This window comes from Peromyscus eremicus, chromosome 2, assembly GCF_949786415.1.
Source record: "Peromyscus eremicus chromosome 2, PerEre_H2_v1, whole genome shotgun sequence".
In the NCBI taxonomy this organism is placed as follows: Eukaryota; Metazoa; Chordata; class Mammalia; order Rodentia; family Cricetidae; genus Peromyscus; species Peromyscus eremicus.
The window spans coordinates 8,258,266-8,279,981 of NC_081417.1; the positions used below are offsets into that span (position 1 = coordinate 8,258,266).

General features: G+C 40.5%; 1 pseudogene; it reads right to left on the minus strand.

The window, feature by feature from the left end:
* Positions 1-17,490: 17,490 nt before the first annotated feature.
* Positions 17,491-17,976, minus strand: LOC131904523 (ATP synthase subunit d, mitochondrial-like; annotated as a pseudogene).
* Between the last annotated feature and the right edge of the window lie 3,740 nt (positions 17,977-21,716).

Consider the following 21,716-nt stretch of genomic DNA (forward strand, 5'->3'; position numbering starts at 1 on the left):
ATCCAGACTTATAATCATCCCAAATCCAGATGCCTAAATGCCACATTCAATGTAAGAAAGGGCAATATGACACTACCAGAGCCCAGCTATCCTACAACAGCAAGACATGAACATTCTAACACAGCTGAAGCACAAGAAAATGATCTTAAAAATAACTTTATGAGGATGATAGAGGCTCATAAAGAGGAAATGAAAAATTCCCTTAAAAATGAATGAAAATACAAACAAAAAATTGGAAGAAATCAATAAATCCCTTAAAGAATGCCAAGAAAGGCAAGAAAAAACTATCAAACAAGTGAAGGAAATGATTCAAGACTTGAAAATAGAAATAGAAGCAATAAAAAGAAAACATATAAACTGAGGTAATTCTGGAAATGGAAAATTTGGTTAAGCAAACAGGAACTGTGTATATAAGCATCACCAACAGAATATGAGAAATGGAAGAGAGAATATCATGGATTGAAGATATGATAGAAGAAATAGATTAATTGGTCAAAAACAATGTTAAATCTAAAAAATTTCTAAAACAAAACATCCAGGAAATCTGGGACACCATGAAAAGATCAAATCTAAGAACAGTAGGAATAGAAGGAGAAGAATCCCAGCTCAAAGGCCCAGAAAATATATTCAACAAAATCATAGAAGAAAAATTTCCCAACCTGAAGAAGGGCATGCCTATAAAGGTAAAAGAAACTTACAGAATATCAAATAGACTGGACTAAACAAACAAACAAACAAAAAGCAAGCAAACAGAACAAACAAACAAACAAAAAACCCCAAAACTCCCTTTGCTACATAATAATCAAAGCACTAAACATGCAGAATAAAGAAAAAGGAGAAAGGCCAAGTAATATATAGAGGCAGACCTATATACGTCCAACTTCTCAATGGAGACTCTAATAGCCAGAAGGTCCTTGATAGACATTTTGCAGACACTAAGAGACCACAGATACCAATATAGACTACTATACCCAGCAAAACTTTCAATCACCATAGATAGAAAGAACAATATATTTCATGACAAAACCAAATTTAAATAATATCTATTCAAAATTTCAGCCATACAGAAGGTACTAAAAGGAAAACTCCAACCCAAGGACATTAGCTGCACCCATGGAAACACAGGCAATAGATAATCCCACAACAGCAAATCCCAAAGAAGGGAAACATACACACACACACACACACCACCACCACTAACAACAAAAAGTAACAGGAATAAATAATCACTGATTATTAATATTTCTCAATATCAATGGACTCTATTCACCTATAAAAAGACACCTATTAACAGAATGGATACAAGATCAGTATCCATCCTTCTTCTGCATACAAGAAAAAACTCAACATCAATGACAGACACCACCTTAGAGTAAAGCATTGGGAAAAGATCTTCTAATCAAATGGAACTAAGAAGCAAGCTAGTGTAGCTATCCTAATATCTAACAGAATAGCTTCACACTAAAATTAATCAAAAGAGATGGAGAAGGACATTTTATATTCATCACAGGAAAAATCCATCAAGATAAAGTTTCAATTCTGAACATCTATGCCCCAAACACAAGGACACCCACATTTGTCAAAGAAACATTACTAAAGCTTAAATCACACATTTAACTCCACAAATTAATAGTGGGAGGCTTCAACACCCCCACTTTCATCAATGGACAAGTCTTCCAGACATAAACTAAACAGAGAAATAAGGAAACTTATAGATGTTATGACTCAAATGGACCTAAAAGACATCTTCAGAACATTTCACCCAAACACAAAAGAATATACCTTCTTCTCAGTACCTCATGGAACCTTCTCCAAAATTGACCATATACTTGATCACAAAGCAAATTTCAACAGATACAAAAAATTGGAATAATCCCTGTATCTTATCAGATCACCATAGGATAAAGTTGGAGTTTAATGACAACACAAACTCATGTAAACTGACCAACTCTCAAATGAATTACCAATGGGTCAAGGAAGAAATAAGAAAGAAATTAAAGACTTCCTGGAATTGAATGAAAATGAAAGCATAACATACTCAAACTTATGGGACACAATGAAAGGAGTGCTAAGAGGAAAATTCATAGCACTGTTATGCTCAGATCATGGGGACCACCAAAAGACCACCATGGAGACCAAACCCCACATGTAAAAGCAAAGAGCCTTTATTTCAAGCTCCAGAGCTTAGTCCCTCTGTCTGTCCAATGCAGCAATGAGAGCAGAGAGCCCTGAACTCAGGTGGGGCAGAGTTTTCAATCATAGCAGAGGTTGAGGTGAGGGGATTTTCAGGGTCCAGGACCCTGATTGGCTGACAATTGTCTAGGGGTATCTGTAAAACAAAAATAGGTGTGTGCTAGACTCAAGGACATCTGGCTACCTTATCTAATGGTTGGAATGTTTGGGATGTCAGGTACTTCCTCACCCCTGGGTAGATCCCTGGGTGGTGTCAGCTTAAGGCTTTCCCTGGATCTGGGTGTTGCCTGCCAGTAAACCTGTCACAGAAGCTGTCTAGGCCCCTAAACCTGTCATGGCTGCTGTGTGGTCAAGCTATTTTGGGGCCCCTTCACAACACTAAGTGCCTGCATAAAGAATTTGGAGAAATCTCACACTAGTGACTTAACAGCTCACCTGAAAGCTCTAGAACAAAAAGAATCAAACACATCCAAGAGGAGAAGATGACAAGAAATAATCAAACTGAGGGCTGAAATCAATTAAACAGAAACAGAGATCAATAAAAGGAATCAATAAAACAAAGAGTTGGTTCTTTGAGAAAATCAATAAGAAAGACAAACCCTTATCCAAACTAACTAAACTGCAGAGAGAGAATATCCAAATTAACAAAATCAAAAATAAAAGGATATAACAACAGACAATGAGGAAATCCAGAGAATCATTAGGTTATACTTCAAAAGTCTGTACTCCATAAAATTGGAAAATCTAAAAGAAATGAACCAATTTCTTGATAGGTACCACATACTAAAATTAAGTCAAGCCCAGATAAACAATTTAAATAGCCCTATAACCCATAAGGAAATAAAGTCAGTCATCAAAATCTCACAACCAAAAAAAAATACAGGGCCAGATGGTTTCAATGCAGAATTCTACCAGGCTTTCAAAGAAGAGCTAATACTAATACTTCTCAAATTGTTCTAAAGAGTAGAAACAGAAGGAATGTTGCCAAATTCTGTTTATGAGGCTACAGTCACTCTGATACCCAAACCACATAAAGATTCAACAAAAAAAAGAGAATTACAGACCAATCTCCTTCATGAACATTGATGCAAAAATACTCGGTAAAATACTGGCATATTGCATCCAAGGACATATCAATAAGATCATCCACTATGATCAAGTAGATTTCATCCCAGAGATGCAGGTGTTGTGCCCAGATCGTGATCCCCAGAGAGACCACCAAAGACAAGCATGCAGGAATGCAAAAGCAAGGTTTAATTTGGAATATCCAAAAGCAATACAAGCCTAGGCAGGGACTTCATCCAATACATCCAACACATTGGAGGCTGGAGGAAGTGCCCACCTCTTGCAAGCTCAGTTTTTAAAGGCAAAAACCACAAGGTTACATCATTTAGGGGTGCTAGTAAGGGTACAATTCTGATTGGCTACCTTCTAGGGGCTTTCTAGAAATCATGGCTTAATCTTACTTCTAAGGGGGTGGTTGCCCGCCACCATTTCTCTTTGGCTGCCCTCAGGTGGGAACATTTCTGTGGTCAGTTACCCTGGAAACCAGGGAGAGGACATTCCATAGTCCAGCAGTCATTACCTCATGACTGCCTTGTGACTCTGTATTTTTACACTTCCTTGTAGCTAGAATTTTCCTGCCTGGCCCACGGTCAGGGCAAATCTCTCTCACCCACCAGTCCCACAGCCGCTTAGACCCGACCAAGTAAACACAGAGACTTATATTGGTTACAAACTGTATGGCCGTGGCAGGCTTCTTGCTAACTGTTCTTACAACTTAAATTAATCCATTTCCATAAATCTATACCTTGCCACATGGCTCGTGGCTTACCGGGATCTTCACATGCGGCTTGTCATGGTGGCGGCTGCAGTGTCTCCCTCACCCAGCTTCCTGTTCTCTAGTTCTCCTCTGTTAGTCCTGCCTATACTTCCTGCCTGGCCACTGGCCAATCAGTGATTTATTTATTGACCAATCAGCAACACATTTGACATACAGACCATCCCACAGCACTTCCTGGTTTTTGGAATCTGAACTGACTAGTTTTAGTAACTCGTGGCCTATTCCAGTAACTCATGGCCTGTACCTAAAAGGAGAAATCTTAGGCCTTAGTTTTAGGGTGAAAGCATTTTGGCCTTATTTATAAGATGGCTCATTTTGGTCTCACACAGGGATGATTCAACATACAAAAATCTGTGACTGTAAACCATGATATAAACAAACTGAAAGAAAAAAACCATATGATCATCTCATTAGATGCTGAGAAAGCCTTTGACAAAGTCTAACACCCCTTTATGATAAAGATCTTGGAGAGATCAGGGATACAAGGGGCATAAATAAAATAATAAAAGCAATATACAGAAAGTCTATAGCCAATATCAAATTAAATGGAGAGAAACTCAAAACAATTCCACAAAAATCAGCAACAACACAAGGCTGTACACTCTTTCCTTACCAGTCTCTCAATATAGTATTCAAAGCTCTAACTAGAGCAATAAGACAACAAAAGGCGATCAAGGGGATACAAATTGGAAAGGAAGAAGTCAAAGTATCACTATTTGCAGATGACATGATACTATACATAAATGACCCCCAAAAATTCTACCAGGGAAATCCTACAGCTGATAAACAGCTTCAGTAATGTGGCAGGATACAAGATTAAATAAAAAAAATCAGTAGCCCTCCTATATACAAATAATAAGTGGGCTGAGAAAGAAACAACACTCTTCATAATAGCCACAAATAATATAAAATATTTTGAGGTAACTCTAACCAAACAAGTGAAAAACCTGTATGATAAGAACTTTAAGTCTTTGAAGAAAGAAGTCGGAGAAGATATCAGAAAACAGAAATATCTCCCATGTTCATGGATAAATAGAGTTAACACAGTAAAAATGGCAATCTTACCAAAAGCAACCTACAGATTCAAGGCAATCCTCATCAAAATTCCAAAACAATTCTTTATAGACCTTAAAAGAACAATACTCAAATTTATATGGAAAAATTAAACAAAAAACAAACAAACAAAAAAACAGGATACCTTAAAGAATCCTGTACAAGAAACTTCTGGCAGTATCACCATCTCTGATTTCAAGCTCTACTACAGAGCTATAGTAGTAAAAATATCATGGTATTGGCATAAACACAGACAGGTAGATCAATGGAATCAAATCAAACACCCGACATAAATTCATACATCTATGAACACCCAATTTTTGACAAAGAAGCCAAAACTACACAATGGAAAAAAAGAGCATCTTCAACAAATGGTGCTGACATGACTGTATGTTGGCATGCAAAAGAATACAAATGCTTTTTTAACACCCATGGTAGACCTCTGACTTTCTGCACAGAAACAGAAGAGGTGTGGACAGGGGAGCAGAAGGGAGCTGATGGGAGAGAATGGGAGGAGAGGAGGGAGAGGAACAATACATATCACCACTCCAGCCTTTTTAAAAACAAATAAATGAACAAATGGGGTTTTCAAGATCCAATACAGAGCTTCTATCTATCCTCTAGGTTAAAGGACTGCCATTGTCACACTTTTAGCTGTGCCACCCTAAAATGATCTCAGCCAGTTGCTATGGGATGTTCTGTATGGCAAATGTGTTGCTGATTGGTCAATAAATAAAACACTGATTGGCCATAGGCTAGGCAGGAAGTATAGGTGGGACAAGGAGGAGAATAAAGCTGGGAAGTGGAAGGCTGAGTCAGAGAGACACTGCCAGCCGCCACCATGACAAACAGCATGTGAAGATGCCGGAAAGCCACGAGCCATGTGGCAAGGTATAGATTTATAGAAATGGACTAATTTAAGCTGTAAGAACAGTTAGCAAGAAGCCTGCCACGGCCATACAGTTTGTAACCAATATAAGTCTCTGTGTTTACTTGGTCTGGTCTGAGCGGCTGTGAGACTGGCAGGTGAGAGAGATTTGTCCTGACTGTGGGCCAGGTAGGAAAACTCAAGCTACAGCCAGTCTTATTAAATTATGGATTACCCAGAGTCCAAGGAAACTGCTACATCTAGCATGTGATACCTGAGGGAAAAAATCTACGTACACTATTGTAAGGATTTTGTTCTTAATTACGTCATCAGCTGGCATCCCAGCCTAAAAAGTGGGTGGGCCCTCTGTGTGCCCTCTCTCCTTCCTTTCCACTCTTTCCTTCCATCTGGACCTCCTTCTCCTCTTCTCTTTCTCTCTCTCTCTCTCTTCCCCTCTCTCTTTCCCTCTCTCTGTCTCTCCCTCCTTCTCTTCCAATAAAGCTCTAAAAAGGTAACTATGGCTCGTGACTCTCCTCCAGCACTCTCCTCTGTCGGCATGGCTGCTGCGGATGGCGGCCAGCCACTAGGAGCATAACCAACATTGGTGCTGTTCAGACTCAGATACACCACCAAGCACCAAGCACCGAGGAACTGCTGTGACCTGCCACCTCTTCCCCCATCCAGAGAGACCGCGAGCAGGTGAATCCCTTGCCGCCTCCACTGGACCCCCACACCGTTACCGCCATGATTCTTCACCACAGTAAGTCCGCTGTTCTCGCAGCTGTAGTCTGAGCTATATTCTTTGCGATGGACACCCCGGGGGTTGTCCTCGGGCTGTACTGGCAACGGCAGGCATATTTTCACTCCTGAGGAGGAGGTCAATGCTGTCTCGGGTCTACCGGGTGGACCAACTGCAATGCATCCGCAGCCCTCATCTTCCCTTGGTGACTTGAACTGATTCATGGATCTCTCCACTCTTTGGGGACGCCCAAGATTGTAGTCTGGTTTGTTATTTTAATTTTTTATTTTTCTCTCAGCTACAGCCATGAGACAAAGGGGCAGATATATTGGCGGATAGGGGCGGGCACCAGTAAACCTGGCCACATAACAGAGTTGCAGGAACTTCTGCCAGCAAACGGGCAAATAAGAGTTACTTTATCTCCAAGCTTTCTGCTAAAGCTCTAAACCCTTCTTCCTCCCCACTTCTGTGTCTGCCACGTGCAACCTTTTCTGTCTGACACTCAATTCCTCTTTGTCCTCTCAAAGTCCTGGTAACCATTATGCTGTTATGCTTCCCACCTCATCTTCATCCTCTGTTTCTTTGCCCTCCATCTCCACTTGCTCTCTACTCCTGGCTCTGATGAACTCTACAAGAGTTCTGCCTTACCAGCTACATTACTTCTGTGTTATTCTTTTTTTTCCTGGTCATGCTGTTCTGTCTGCTCTACAGAAAAATGCCTGTTCCTTCTTCCCCTGGCTACAGGGTTGTCTGCCTCCTCAGGAATGTTGCTCTACCCTACCTTCCACCTTGATATGTAAAAATATCTTTTGTTCTCAGTCAATTGCTCTGGAGAGCTACTAGGCCTCAAGGTAAGAGGATGGTCTGAGCTTCATTAACACAAGAAACAAAGCTATGCATCTCTGCCAGCTTGTCTTTGCCTACCTTATCCAGGTACTGGCTTGAACAGTGAAGTTCACACACACATATTCTATGGGAATTATGAGCACAAGAAATTCATTACAAGGTACAGCTGAATATTAAGCTGTATAAGACCAAATAGTCCATCCTAGATGGCTTCCCACCTGACTGACCCTTGGCCTGGTCAAGGTATAGCTTTAACATACAGCTGGACTACTTATAACATATTCTTGTGGCTTGCCACATTAAATGTTAATACTCCTTCAGAACAGAGAAGATGAACAGCCATCATGCTGATTTTAAAAAAAAGTCTGTGTGACTATAACATGTCCTCATAAATACTGAGCAAAAATTTCTCAGTGTGACCTTTTCTGGGTCACCTATACTCATGAGCAACCCCTTACCAATTCCCGGTAAGTAGGCCCAAGGAACTCACTGGTTCCACAGGGAGAACTTTGATAAAATTTAACTTCTTTGGTTTGTCATTGGGACCTTTCAAAGAAGGTATAGACATTGCTTAGTCCCTCTGTCCCTCAGGGAGAAAATTCTCACAACACATAAATTCATTTGTTAATGCTACCGTGGCTCATTACCCTTGCTTAAGAAAAAGAAAAAAAAATGTTATAAGGATTTAAGGATGGAGATTGTTTTAGTAAAGAAGAACTTTTGTATGAAAATTAAGAATGATGGATGTTTCCATATTACAAAACAAACATCTAGAAAGCTCTTGTAGGTTAAGAAGTTCTGAGTAAGTTATTTAAAGTACATAGAGGATGATACTTAAAGATAATATATATGATATTAAATTTTCTAAAGTCTAAGATCAACAATTATAAGACGGATAAAATGCGGTCAAGTTGAGGTTTATTTTGATATATCAGGCTATTAAAATATTATACAGTTATTAAAAATGCTGTACTGATGTAACTGATCTTCTGGGTGTCTAATAACCACACTTGGAGGCCAATATGATCAGAGGCGCTAAAGGGGAGAATATTTTACCCCTCTTCCTCCAAGGTCAATGGTCCAAGGGGATTGGGGCTATATCTAGAACTACTCTGCAACTGTGAAAAGTTACTTGCTCTCTTGTTCTGGGATGCCACGGAGACCTTACTCAATGAACTCTAACCTTTTGTATGATACAAACTCACATAACATACTCCAATGATATTGTTACCACATAAATGTCTTACACTTTGGATCTTTGCATCTTTTAAGCTTGATTTTGGCCTCTTCTGAGGCATTCTAACTGCTGCCTTTTCTACACCATGCTTTTTTGTTGCCTTGAATCACTTAAGAGAGATTTGTACCCCCAAACCCCTTAGAGTTAAGTCCAGGTGACCTCTGAAAAGAGGACAAATGGGCCATGGGCTATCTAATTCACCCCTCTTCTTGCCATTTTAGGCATTTTCTCAGGACTCAGAACTAAAGAGCTAGACTAAAGGCTTCTTAGCATCATCAACTCTCAGAAAATCTTAATGAAATTTAAGGTCAGCTTAACATCCTTCATGGCCACCTTAGTTCTTTGGCTGCTGAATTACTCCAAACTTAAAGAAGACTAGACCTGACTACTGCTAAGGAGAAGCTTTGTGCCCTCCTGCAGGAATGATACTGCTTCCATGCCAACAAATCCAAAGTGGTTTGAGATGGGGCTCAGAGACACTGAGACCAGCCAAAAGTCCAATGACATGCCTCCTCTCATGAGAGGCCATTTGGTTCCCTCTGGCCCTCCCCTCAATCACTCTTATCTTCCTTATCCTCATACTTGTGATCTTACCCCATCTTTTTAAGTGTTTTACTTAGTGGACCTACCTCCCTTAAAACAACCAGTCCCCCTACACCCAAACAGTCATGTTCCACACAAGTTCTCCATGTGGCTCCCACCCTCCAACAGCTCTATTTGTTCCTGATACATCTACAAGAAGACCTTTTGGATGCTGTGGAGGAGCTCTGGATAATGGTAAGTTATTGTTTTTCGCCATTTATCAAGACTGCTGTCATCCTTCCCATTTGGACCTGAATCACCCCTACCAAGTACCCACAATTTTAGATGGGAGTCCGTATCTGTGGACACTCATCTCTTCTCACTGACTCTATTTTTTCCACTTCTAGTTCTCCTCAATTTCCACCTTCCTGGGCAATCTCTCAGTTTCACTATGTAACCAAATCATCCATTTTTAGGCTTCAAATGGTTCTTCAGAGGTTTCTCCAGGATTGTGAGATAGCAATTGCACAATCCACTGCAGGTGATCATGTTGAAACTCTTCTACTACTAAATAAAATCAAACTGACCTATGACCCTTAGATCCTGGGAATGGAGCCTAGCACACCCCCCATCATAAACTTTTGTACTTCAAACACTATTAAAAAAGTGAAAATTCTCAAAGAAAGGGAGAAGATATTTGAAATTAGATATTGATAAGGTCATATCATCCAGATATTAGTAAATACTTAATGGTTCAACAAGTCAAACCCTGTTATTAAAATTTGGACAAGATTCTTAATTAGACATTTTCCAAAGAGCCAATAATCTAACAAAAAAGACATTCCAAATCATCAGTCACTGGGAAATACAAATTAAACGTGCAGTACAGCATGGGTCTACAGCCAATCACCAGAGACCATGCAACATTTGATTTCATTTATATTCAATATTTATAATAGGCAAATATGCATCAGACCTGGAACAATTGAGAAAAAAAGAACAGCACATGGATGTAGGGCTTTAGTTGATGAAAATGTTGGAAATGAGATTTTGGTGATCTATGATTCAAAATCCATTGAACTTCATGTTTAAGAAGGTGAATTGCTTTAGCATGTGAATTTTGTTTCAAAAAATTAGGAAGTCTGAGTATGGAAATAAGATCTAGCATTTAGCCAAGGCTGAGCAGTAAAGTCCAAGTGAAGAAGGCAACTCTGAAGGAAGACAGCTGCACCTCACTCTGCAGCATGGTCTAAGTTTGCTGGGCAGGAGAACAAGGCAGGAATGGAGTTGCAGACAGAACTGCAGGAGCCTGTTTTGTAGAGGGAGGCGGGTGTGTGTGTGTGTGTGTGTGTGTGTGTGTGTGTGTGTGTGTGTGTGTGTGGTCAGGGACACTGGGAAGGCATTCTAGTGAAAAGGGTACTGGAGGGATAAAGATGGACAAAATTGTGAAAGGCTGAAGAAGCACCACAGAGCTACTCGTTTATCAAGCACAGAAGTAATATGATTTAGAGTCATCTCACCTAAAGCAAGACTAACATCAGTCAAGCAGGAGGTAGGGAGATAGGTGATCAGTGGAGTGTTGATCCATGTGGGGTTAAACAATTAGGGTCAGAGCTCTTCAATGTGTAAATGTGACTAACTCCTTACAAACACAGTTTAACCAGATGTTAACTGTTCAATTACTACATGCAAATACAAGGAACATTATCTCAGAGATTCAAAGCATAAGTATCCTTGTTCTTCAGAACTATAATTCACTCATTGTGCCAAAAGTTAAAAGTGTCAGGATAGCCATACATCACAATCATTTCAGTTAGACTTATTTCCTTTGTAAAAATCTACCAGCCAAATGACAAAATTGTGTCGTGTATACCAAAGTCACACATGGAAACTTATCATCAAGTTTTCTGACTGTCATTTGTTTAATTCACTCTTTCTGGTTCTGAATTGTGATTTTGAAAATACAAAGTATTATGTTAAAGGTGATCATTCTGAAGCTAGCCAGACATCAATTACAAACTGCACTGGCCTTGGCACTGAGCCTAATGAGGCTCCCTGCAAGGATGCACTAGCAATGAATTTGCAGAGATGAATGAGACACCAAGGGGCCTCAAAAGCCAGATGGATGATTTGATTCCTATTAACTGACTATTTCTGGTGTTTCAGAAATAGCTGTCATACCCAGAGGAGGACAAAGTTCTATTAGTGATTAACCTATCACTATTCTACTGAAATTACAAGTGGAGAGAGAAGATATGCTAACCAAATCAATGCAATATCATCCCCTAATTTATATTTGTTCAATTTATCACTAATGTGTGTCAGGTAAAAAATAGCATGGTCCTAACTTTATAGATTAGATAATAACAAGTTGAATGATTTGTTGAAAGTTAACAACCAGACAAGAGCTAAGGTCTGAGACCTGCAGGTAAATGTCTGTCAGGTTCTGACTTCTTGAGAGCCAGAAATCCCCAATTGTATTCATAACCTAAAGTCTCTTGCTCTACTGTCTTGTCATGTGGAATCATGTGGCACCCATGCAGTTCTCAAGGTATTTTAAAGAGTTCAAACCTCATAAACTTGACTTTCCACTCACCCCTCATCAGGATCATCTCATGATGGGATCTCTTCCTTTAAATCCGTGCCTTAGAGAACGTGCTTTGATCACCTGAGTGGCCTTGTGATATGGCCTGCAGGAGGATGTGCCTCTGGGCTCTCTGAGGAAGAGTGAAGAGTCATTTGAATGCATCTTCCTGAAATTGTATTTGCCAAGGACTGCTCCCAGCAATGGTAGAACTTGGTAAGCGTATGTGGCTCCTGCTCTGGTGTGTGACTCTTACTTGGGTATTTCCTGGGAGACTTACCAAGTCAGTTTCCATATCACTCTGTCACTAGAGGCTGGAGCTACATTCAGATGGGATGATTCTCCTAGCTCCTCTTGTCCTTTGTTTCTTTTTTTTTTTTTCCAGGCAGGGTTTTGGTGCCTGCATCTTAGAGCATCTGAACTCTCGTACTTGCCATATCCTATTGTGTCATCAAGTTTCCTAGTGTGCCCATTGCACACATCCCAGTTTGTAACTGCACGTTGTTTATTTGGTTGATGTCTTCTCTTCTGCTGGCTTTAACAGACTTGTCTTTTCCTCTTCACTATATTTATTGCAGTGGATACAGTGCCTAGCATATACAACTGCTCAGTAGACTTAATAGGGGGTGTATTGGTGGTGCATGGTGCACTCAGCAAATAGTGGCATCTGGAGTAACAGTAACATTCTGGGCTATACAGCAAAATCCTGCCTCAGAACATAAAGAAAGGAAGGAAGGAAGGAATTTAACTGAATAATACAGAAAACTTCAGAAACAAAATCAAATCAATCATGACAGTTTTATAACAGAGTACCAAAGGGTGCCATGAAGAGTTTTGAAGTTCCTGCTGATGGCACAGGGGGCTATCAACTACCAGAACAGTTGAGGCAGGAGGATTGCAAATTCAAACCTGCCTGAGTACTAGATGAATTGAAGCCAGAGCAAACAACTTAAGTTTTATTTCAAAATAAAAAAAATATTTATTAAAAGGATGGGAAATGTAGCTCAGTGGTAAAGCAGTTACCTTTCACGGGTGAAACTCTTGGTTTAATCCCTACTCCTACATACAAAAACTGAAGTTTTGATAACTCCCTCGAGATAATCCAAGAAGAAACTTTTTCTTCCAAATGATTGATACAATACATATATAATAACAAATACAACAAAAATGCAGCTTTAGTCATGCACAAAACTATTTTCTGCAAAAGCAGTTTCTTCTCTTCCCTTCTCTATCCTCTGCTCTTCTTATCCCCTACCCCCATTTCACACTTTCTGCTCCAGAAGATTCAGGCCTCAATCTTAGTTTGGTTGTTTCTTAGCTGTAGCACATTGGCTAGCTCTTAGTCTCTTTGAGAACTAGTTTTCACTTTGTAAAATTTGGGTTAGGCACAAAATAATCAATGATGTGAACAGTGCCTAACTCACTAGTTATAGCACAATGAGTTTAAGATGTTTCTCACAGGGCCTAGAACAAGAATTCCCCATAATAAACTTTATTCATCATTGTATTATCAGCATCAACATTGTATTACTAGAATTCCAGTTATTTGTAGTCAGACTGCAATCACATTTCTAAAACTCTAAGCTTATAACTAATTCATTATTCATGGATTCACAAATAAGGAAAATTTCAGTTTAGAGCTTGTGTGTCAACAGCAAGAATGTTTTTTCCCAGGTATTGAAGGCTAGATGATGAATTTGCTTTTGATCATCATATGGTTTTAAGACCATGGAATGACATGAATGTGTCTTTCTTTTTCCATGGAAATCTAGTTTTCATCTCAATGTTTTGCTCTGAAATCAGATCATATAAATATCACTGAGAGCTGTAGTCTCTATGTTCCTTGTAGCCAGAAACATCATTCCTATTTGAGTTCTAAAGACTTCTAGAACCATCTCTAGTCTATGTATGTGTTTACTTCCCTAGTTATTGATGCTGCTTCCAAGAGAACATCATTAATTCTATGATTTGAGTAGCAATATAGCACTTACAGATCATGAGTGACATTTACATGCAATAACAAGACTCTTTTTATGTGTATCCCCATGTTCATGCCTGGTGCCCCAAAAGTCAGAAGAGGGTGTCAGATCCCATGGAACTGGAGTTACAGATGGTTGTAAGAAAACATGTAGTGCTGAGAACTGAACAAAGATCCTCTGTGTGAGTCATATTCCTAACTACTGGATCATCTTTGTAGTTCCCAAACCCACTTTAAAAGAACATAAATATAATGATGTAAATATCTAAATTAAAAGCATGGATCGTAAAAAAATAACAAATGTCTTCAACATCATGCCTCTCCTGTGACACCGAGCCACTGGGCACTCAATGTTTTGTTACTGTCCCTAAGCTGTCCTGGGAATGTTTTGATCAGGAGTACCAGTAGCCACGAAACTTGGCTCCTCTACCACCAGCTACCTGAGCTTAATGACACACAACTCTCTCAGGTTCTGCTTCCTCACAAATGAAGGAAGGTATGTGTGACAGGTGTCACCACAGACCTTCTGAGGTTGGCATTCTTATGACTTTATTCCAATGACAGGATCTCTGTGCCACCCCCATAGAATAACAGACAGCTGGCATCATTTGTCTCATTCAGTCAATGGTTATTGGCTATTCCCTATGCTTTGATTTATTCCTTGGAGTCACTTAGAATGATATGTTCTGCAAATATCTGGGTCCTGATAATGTGCTCTCACTGTTCTTTTTCTTAGGCTCAATAGACCGATAGAACTCTGTCAAGTTCTGAGCAACAAGACTCACAGGTTCTGTCAAGTGTCTTTGGGAACACCTTGCTAGATGTTCTTGGATATAAAATGGCCTTCTGAGAACCAAACTCAGAGCTATGTACAACAGATAAAATAAATATGGCCAATCTCATTTACACCAGGTTTCCAGCTCATCTCTGGCACATGTGTTTCTTAGTCAGTACCCTTTGACTCTGGGCTGCACTGAGGCTCAGCATCACATTCACAGTCAGCCACTGCTCATTTGCTTAGTCAATGCCTTTGCTGAAAGGGCTCATCTCCCTGGTCCTATGAGAGACCACATCCTGAGCAGCTGGGATTGTCGTTTGAGAACATAGCTACTTCTCAAGGGATTCCTAAGTTGCTTTCTAGCAGAGTTGGCAGTTCTCAGATTTTTATTTTTTAACAAACTCATATAGGTCTTTGTAAATGAATTTCTTATATATGTTCAGGATAATTTACCCAGTGAGACATAGTTGTTAAAATATCATAGACCAAAAAATGTTACTGAAGTGTTTATATAATGGTGTCATGAATTGGCCTGATAACTGGGTAGAACAAGAGGAAAAAAATCCAAGTAGGCAAGGAAATTAACAATTATTGTAAATGGTCACAGAAAATTGCTTTACTTCCACAGTATCTCTGGATGACACAATTTCAGATGTCTTTCATGTCTCTGGCAACATTCGTTAATCCTACTACAAGACATGGGTTGGATGTAGTCAGTGCATGGAGTCAATTTTGATATGCCAACATAAATAATCAGTACTTGCTGAATTGTAATAAGCTGATGATAAATCAGTTGGAGGAACATCTTTACATCATCTTTAGAATGAAATCACCTGTATGGTGGAATATGACAGAAGTCATGGTTGTTTGCAAGGGTCTTAACTTTACTAATTCAGCTGACTATTTGGCATACTACTTTACTCAGGTTCTTTCTCTGTAAAACAAGGCCAGTACACTGCTCTTATGTGAATTGTTATGAGAATTCAGTAATTAAAATAATTCAACAAAATAGCTAGCCAAATGTCTGGCAATAAAAATGTTTAATAAATCATATACAGAAATTATGTGTGATAAGCTTGCAAATAGCCAATAACATTTAGAATGTTAAAGAAACTCTTACTGTATTCATCCAAAGACCAGAAAAGTTTCCCTGGAAATTTCCTATACTTATCTTAAGAAGATTTTTAAAAATCAACAGCAATACAAGAAGTGAATGGAATATATTTGCTCTGTACTCTAAGTGGGTCACATTTGTTAATCTGATTTAAGAAAAGAAGAAAAGAGCATTAATTATACTACTTGACTCCTTCAAGAGATGCATAATCCAGCAAGAATCAAATAAATGCTGTTTGCTTTAGCAATTTGATGATTTTCTTTGTGTGGTGCTTCTCAATTTTGCCTATTTAGTAATTTAATGACTAGGTGACTGTTGATTCATTTAGTTATACACTGAGTAGTTCACTGAGTGACCTCTTGGGAATTGAACTTATTCACTGCCTTTTAAGCTTGCCTATCATTGCTTTCGATGTTAGAAAGCTAATTGTTCAGTATGTGCTTTTATTGTATACAAATACACACAACAACCAAAGATAATGCTGAATTAAACAGACCATACAGTGTTTCTTCAAGAAAAAGCCCTTATGAGATATTAAAAATTGGGAAAGGAAATAGGATCCTTTAGGGACTCTCAGAGCAGTAGTCACGAAGATTGAAAATGTGGGATGTAGATTGATCCTTTATTACATTTCCAGGGGCACAATGGGGTGCAGCTTTCCTGCAGAGCCTCCATGATCAATCCATTCTAAAACGGCGAAATCTCACTATCAAGCAGGGCAATCATTTCATTTCCAGCAGAGAGAAATAAAGGCAGTATTTGGAGACTGCTCCCCATGCAGATCTCATTTCCTCTGTGCCTCTGTTTTCAGTTCTCATCCCAGCCGGGCTTACAAGATAGTCAGGCTGAGTTCAATCCCTTATCCCTGCCTTAGAGAGCCCTGAATGCTTAAAAATACTCACTGTCTAAACTAATTCAAGAAATGTCTATCCTGACAAAATGGTTTATTACTAAGTCCTGTACCAAATCCTCCCCTCCAGGATGGCAAATAAGTTGTAAAAACAAATGGATGTGTCCAATGTGGCTGCCCACCAGTCTATACTCATGAGTTTCAAGCCTGAGAAAATGGCAGATTCCTGACAGAGCTATACTAGCCCCCCGTCACAGCTGCTGTGGTCATATCTGGGGTCAGAGAACAGAACAGCCACTAGATATAGAGGCCAGAAAATGGTGGCACCCACTCTTTTAATCCTAGCATTTCAAAGGCAGAGATCCATCTGGATCTCTGTGAGTTCAAAGCCACACTGGAAACAGCCAGGCATGGTGACACACGCCTTTAATCCTAGGAAGTGATGGCAGGAAGCAGAAAGGTATATAAGGCGTGAGGACCAGAAACTAGAAGCTTTTGGCTTGATTAAGCTTTTAGGCTTCTAGCAGCAGTTCAGCTGAGATCCATTCGGATGAGGACACAGAGGCTTCCAGGTTGAGGAAACAGGATCGGCTGAGAAGTTGGCGAGGTAAGGTTAGCTGTGGCCTGCTCTGTTTCTTTGATCTTTCAGCATTCACCCCATACCTGGCTCCGGGTTTGTTTTATGAATAAGACCTTTTAAGATTCATGCTACAGCTGCTATTACTTTCTTGTAAGTCTTGACAAACTTGCTTCTGGGGCTTTTTTTTATTCTTAATGTTAAGTTGTAAGATGCATTACCTTATTCTTTTTTTTTTTTCTATGCAAATGTTTTATTTTAATGTCCAGAGTTTGGAATGAAGGGTTGGTGCTGCCTCCTGGCCTGTTTCACAGGTTCTTGATGGGCTGATGGGGCCAGTACGTGTACTTCTTCTTGTCCAGCTTGGTTTCTGGGCAGATTTCATTCAAGTCGTCAATGGTCATCTGAACAAAGGGGACAATGTTCTTCACTTTCTCCAGCTGTGTCTCATATTACTGGATCCTGGCCTGGGATTCAGACACAAACACAGCACAGTCCTTCATATCCTCCTTTTCCTCATTGTCTACCAGGGCTGTGAAGTTATCCTTGGGCACTGGAATCTTCAGGGCATTATACTTCTTTTCAAATTCATTCACCAAGCCAGCCTTGGCCACACTGGCCCTGTAATAAGCCCAGTCAATCGCTGGTGGTTTCTCAGACACATTAGCCAACCTGGTATGAAGGTTCTCACTCCAGGACTTTAGGGAGTTTGAAATTGTCTTTTGGTTTCAGGGTATGATCTCCACAAAAGCTACCCAATCAATGGTTTTTAGAGCAAGTTTACACCCAGCCATCTTGGGATTCTTCACGGACCCTGGCAGACCGCTGTCTCCAGCAGTAAGGAACCACATTACTTTATTCTTAAAGTTAAGTTGTAAAGTGCATTTCTTCTTATTCAGAGTTTTGTTAGCTCTATATAGCTCTATGTAGATGGCATTTTCTGATCACTCTTCTGCAGGCCTTCCCTATGGCAGTCCACACTCTGAGGCTGGTACTTTTGGAGTGAGGTAGTACATTGAAGTTCTGGGTTGTGCTCCCTCAGCCCTGTCTGAGAAACTGGTTTGAGAGTTTTAGTCCACATGCCAAACAAAAGTCAGAGTCCTGGACCCAGGAGTCTAAAATTAACTGGGAAGCAATACAACAAAGTGTACAGTTTGATGGTTACTAACATCACCGCCTCCCACAGAATGAATTTATTAGCATCATGCATTTTTCAGTGAACTCAAAAGCTTTACATATTTTGAGATGTAGAATTTCTGTAACATCTAGGATATAATCCTAAATTTGTCAAAGAGTGCTGGGTACTGGTTACTGACTTGTTTAATATTGCTAGAACTGTTTCTTAAGAGGCTGTTATGTAAAAAGAGCCATTGTGACTTTAACATGGACTAGAGTACTGAACAAGCAGTGACTATGACGGCCCTTGTTCCCGAGTTCCTTCTCACTGTTCAGAAGTCAGGGTAAAGAGTGAGATCACAGTAGAAGAGTGGGTGTGTGCAATGATACAGGCAGAGTTTCCTCGCCCACGCGAGGGTGAGTCTGATTCAGTCAGGCCAAGAGGGGAGGCTTTCCTCCCAGGAGGAGGACCAGAGCAGGAACAGGAGCTTAGGCCCTAAGGTGCTTAGGAAGGACCCGGGAAACTGAGGAGGCGTCTGTGGATTGTGCTGTGACGGCCGCAGGAAATACAGTCATTTAAGAAACTGTAGACGCTGAGGATGAAGGCTCATGTCTCTAATCCAAGCACCCTGGAAATGGAGGCAGGTTTGCTATGAATTGGAGGCCAGTTTAGTCTACACAGTGAGTTTCAGATCAACCTGAGTGCCTGGCCTATGGAGTGAGAACTCTGTGTGTGTGTGTGTGTGTGTGTGTGTGTGTGTGTGTGTGTGTGAGAGAGAGAGAGAGAGAGAGAGAGAGAGAGAGAGAGAGAGAGAGAGAGAGAGAGAAAGAGTTGTTAATTTACTTAGGCTGGATAGGAGGAAAGGAAGAGGAGTCATATGTTGTTAAATTACTTAAGCTGGAGAAGGAGGAATTGAGTTTGGCTGTTTTCTGTGTGGTGTCTGCTGGCAGTGCTGACCAACCTAGGAAGTTATGTGGAGAGGGAAATATTTTCATAGATGTGGTATATATGAGGCAATTGAACTTAAGAATCCATGGTCAGAATAGAATTCTAGAATTGGGATTTGTGTACAGGGATGTTGCTCCTGAAGCCAGGAGAAGCATGAATGAGTCCAAGGGCGAGCGACATTTCAGAGGCCTCGTGAGCATCCAGGGATCGTGTGAATATTGCTATGCTGCCTCCAGTGCTGCCAAGCTTCTTCATGTAATGGCTCTGGCAGTGTAAATACATTGTGCCCTGATCAGAAATGTCAGCAGCATAGTCCCCAGAACTCTCAGGTCTAACAGACAGAGGCAAGGGGACTCAGTCTGTGGTAAGGTAAGATCTCTGGTTAGTGTTACTACTACTGTGATGAAACACAATAACTAAAGTAAAGGGGAGGAAAGGGGTTTCTCACCTCATGCTTTCTCATCAAAGTCCATCACTGAAGGAAGTCAAGACAGGAACTCAAACAGAGCAGTATCCTGGAGGCTGATACAGAGGCCATGGAGGGGTGCTGCTCACTGGCTTGCTCTTCATGGCTCACTCAGCCTGCTTTCTTATAGAACCCAGGACCACCACCATGGGCTGGGCCCTCCTGCATAAATTGGTAGTTAAGAAAATGCCCTACTCTTGCACCTGTTTCTCAAGACCCCCAGGCAAGACCACCACAGAGCTGATACCTGATGCAAAACACACAGAGGTTTATTGATAACAAGCAAGCCCGGGCTTGGTCTGTGTCCAACACTCTGACACAGTGAGTTAAGGAGGATGGCACTGAGCTCTCATAGTGAGAGGTTTTTAAAGGGAAAAACCACAGGCAGGGTGGTACAAGTCTTTGCATCATATGATTGGGTGAGGTTATGTAACCTTTGAATTTACTGTTTGAGGGTTACCATTTTGGGGCAGGCCTGGACAAGTCCCAGGCTCTCTCCTTGAGCTGCCAAAATTGAGGCTGGCTGGCCTAGCATGTATTGACTGTGGGGGCTGATTCAATGGCCCAGGCTCTTTCCTTGACTCGTGCACATAACTCTAAGTTAGTGAGGGGTCCAGACAGTAAACAATTGGCTGAACCTTGAGCAGTCAGAGTACGAGTATGTGCAGAAAGGGGCCTACTGCAAGGACTATGTCTTGTTCACGGCCCTCCCAGAAACTGCTTGCTCAAGTCCCTGGAAACTGAAATTGAGGCCTGATCCTTGAGAGAAGACTGAGCAGCCTGTTATGGCATCTGCTTGGTCCTTTCACTACAGGCTTGCCTATAGCCTGATTTCATGGAGGCATTTTCTCAATTGTGGCTCCCTCCTCTCTGATGACTCCATCTATGTCAAGTTGATAAAGAAGTAGGCAGCATTCTGGGAGATCACTCTAGATAGGTTCTTAAAGTAGACACCAAAGCAAAGGAGGCACAGTTGGAGTGATGTGTTGGGAGGAAGACATGACCTGTGATGGTTATGAGGGAGGCAGTAATGCAACCTCCAAAGCTGGGAGGCAGGAAGAAAAGGTGTCTTCTCCAGAACTTCAAGGAGGATTGAAGCATTATGGAGCCTTGATTTTAGCTCTGTGAGACTAAGTTCTACTTAAGACTTTTAGAACCTTGGGATGTTGTACTTCTGTTACTTTGAGCCCCTAGTTTGTGGTAACGTTGTGGTATCAGAAGACCATTAATTCAAAATTGCATCTTGCTTTCTCTTTGGATACTCAGCATTTGGTAGCCCATTTATGAGGCACTGTTTCAAAGAAGCAAGTCATAAATGAATGAATGAATGGGTAAATGGATACTCTGTGTAATTTATAAAAAAAGTTTATGTGATTCACAGTTCTTAAGTCTGAAAAGCCAAAAAGACACCGGCTTCTGCTCTGAAGCCAGCAAGGACCTTTTCACTATGTGGTTTGTGGACGATGGCATCCCATGGGGACACAGTGTGAGCTGGTAGCTCAGATCTTCTTTCTTATAATGGTACTAATGCCACTGTGAAGAATTCTGAAGCTGTGTGCATTGGCTGATCAACTGACAAAAACTTCAAAGACTATAGAGAATTTGGGAAATTGCTGATCCGGTAGCCCAATTATTACTTCTCTTGGGTTATCTTTAGCCTCCCAAAGAGACATTCTTTGCCTGCCTCTGTATCAGATCTAACATCCTGAATAAACAAATAGAAACCTTAGGAATATATTAACCAACAAAAAGAAAATGAAACAAAAATTGCTCTTCTCCATCAAAGGAAGGGCTGATAATATCTGAGCCTATGGGAAAGATTCCTCATCTGGCTGTAGCCTGCCTCTCTGATGTTTCCAACAATTCATTTCAAAAATGTCTTGATTTATAACTTTCTTTGGTCTGTTACTGTAAAACTCCATGGAACTACTTCCTCATTGGAGCATTATATTTGGGAAGCCCTAAACACGTGTGACTGGGCCATGATCACTCATATTGTACTT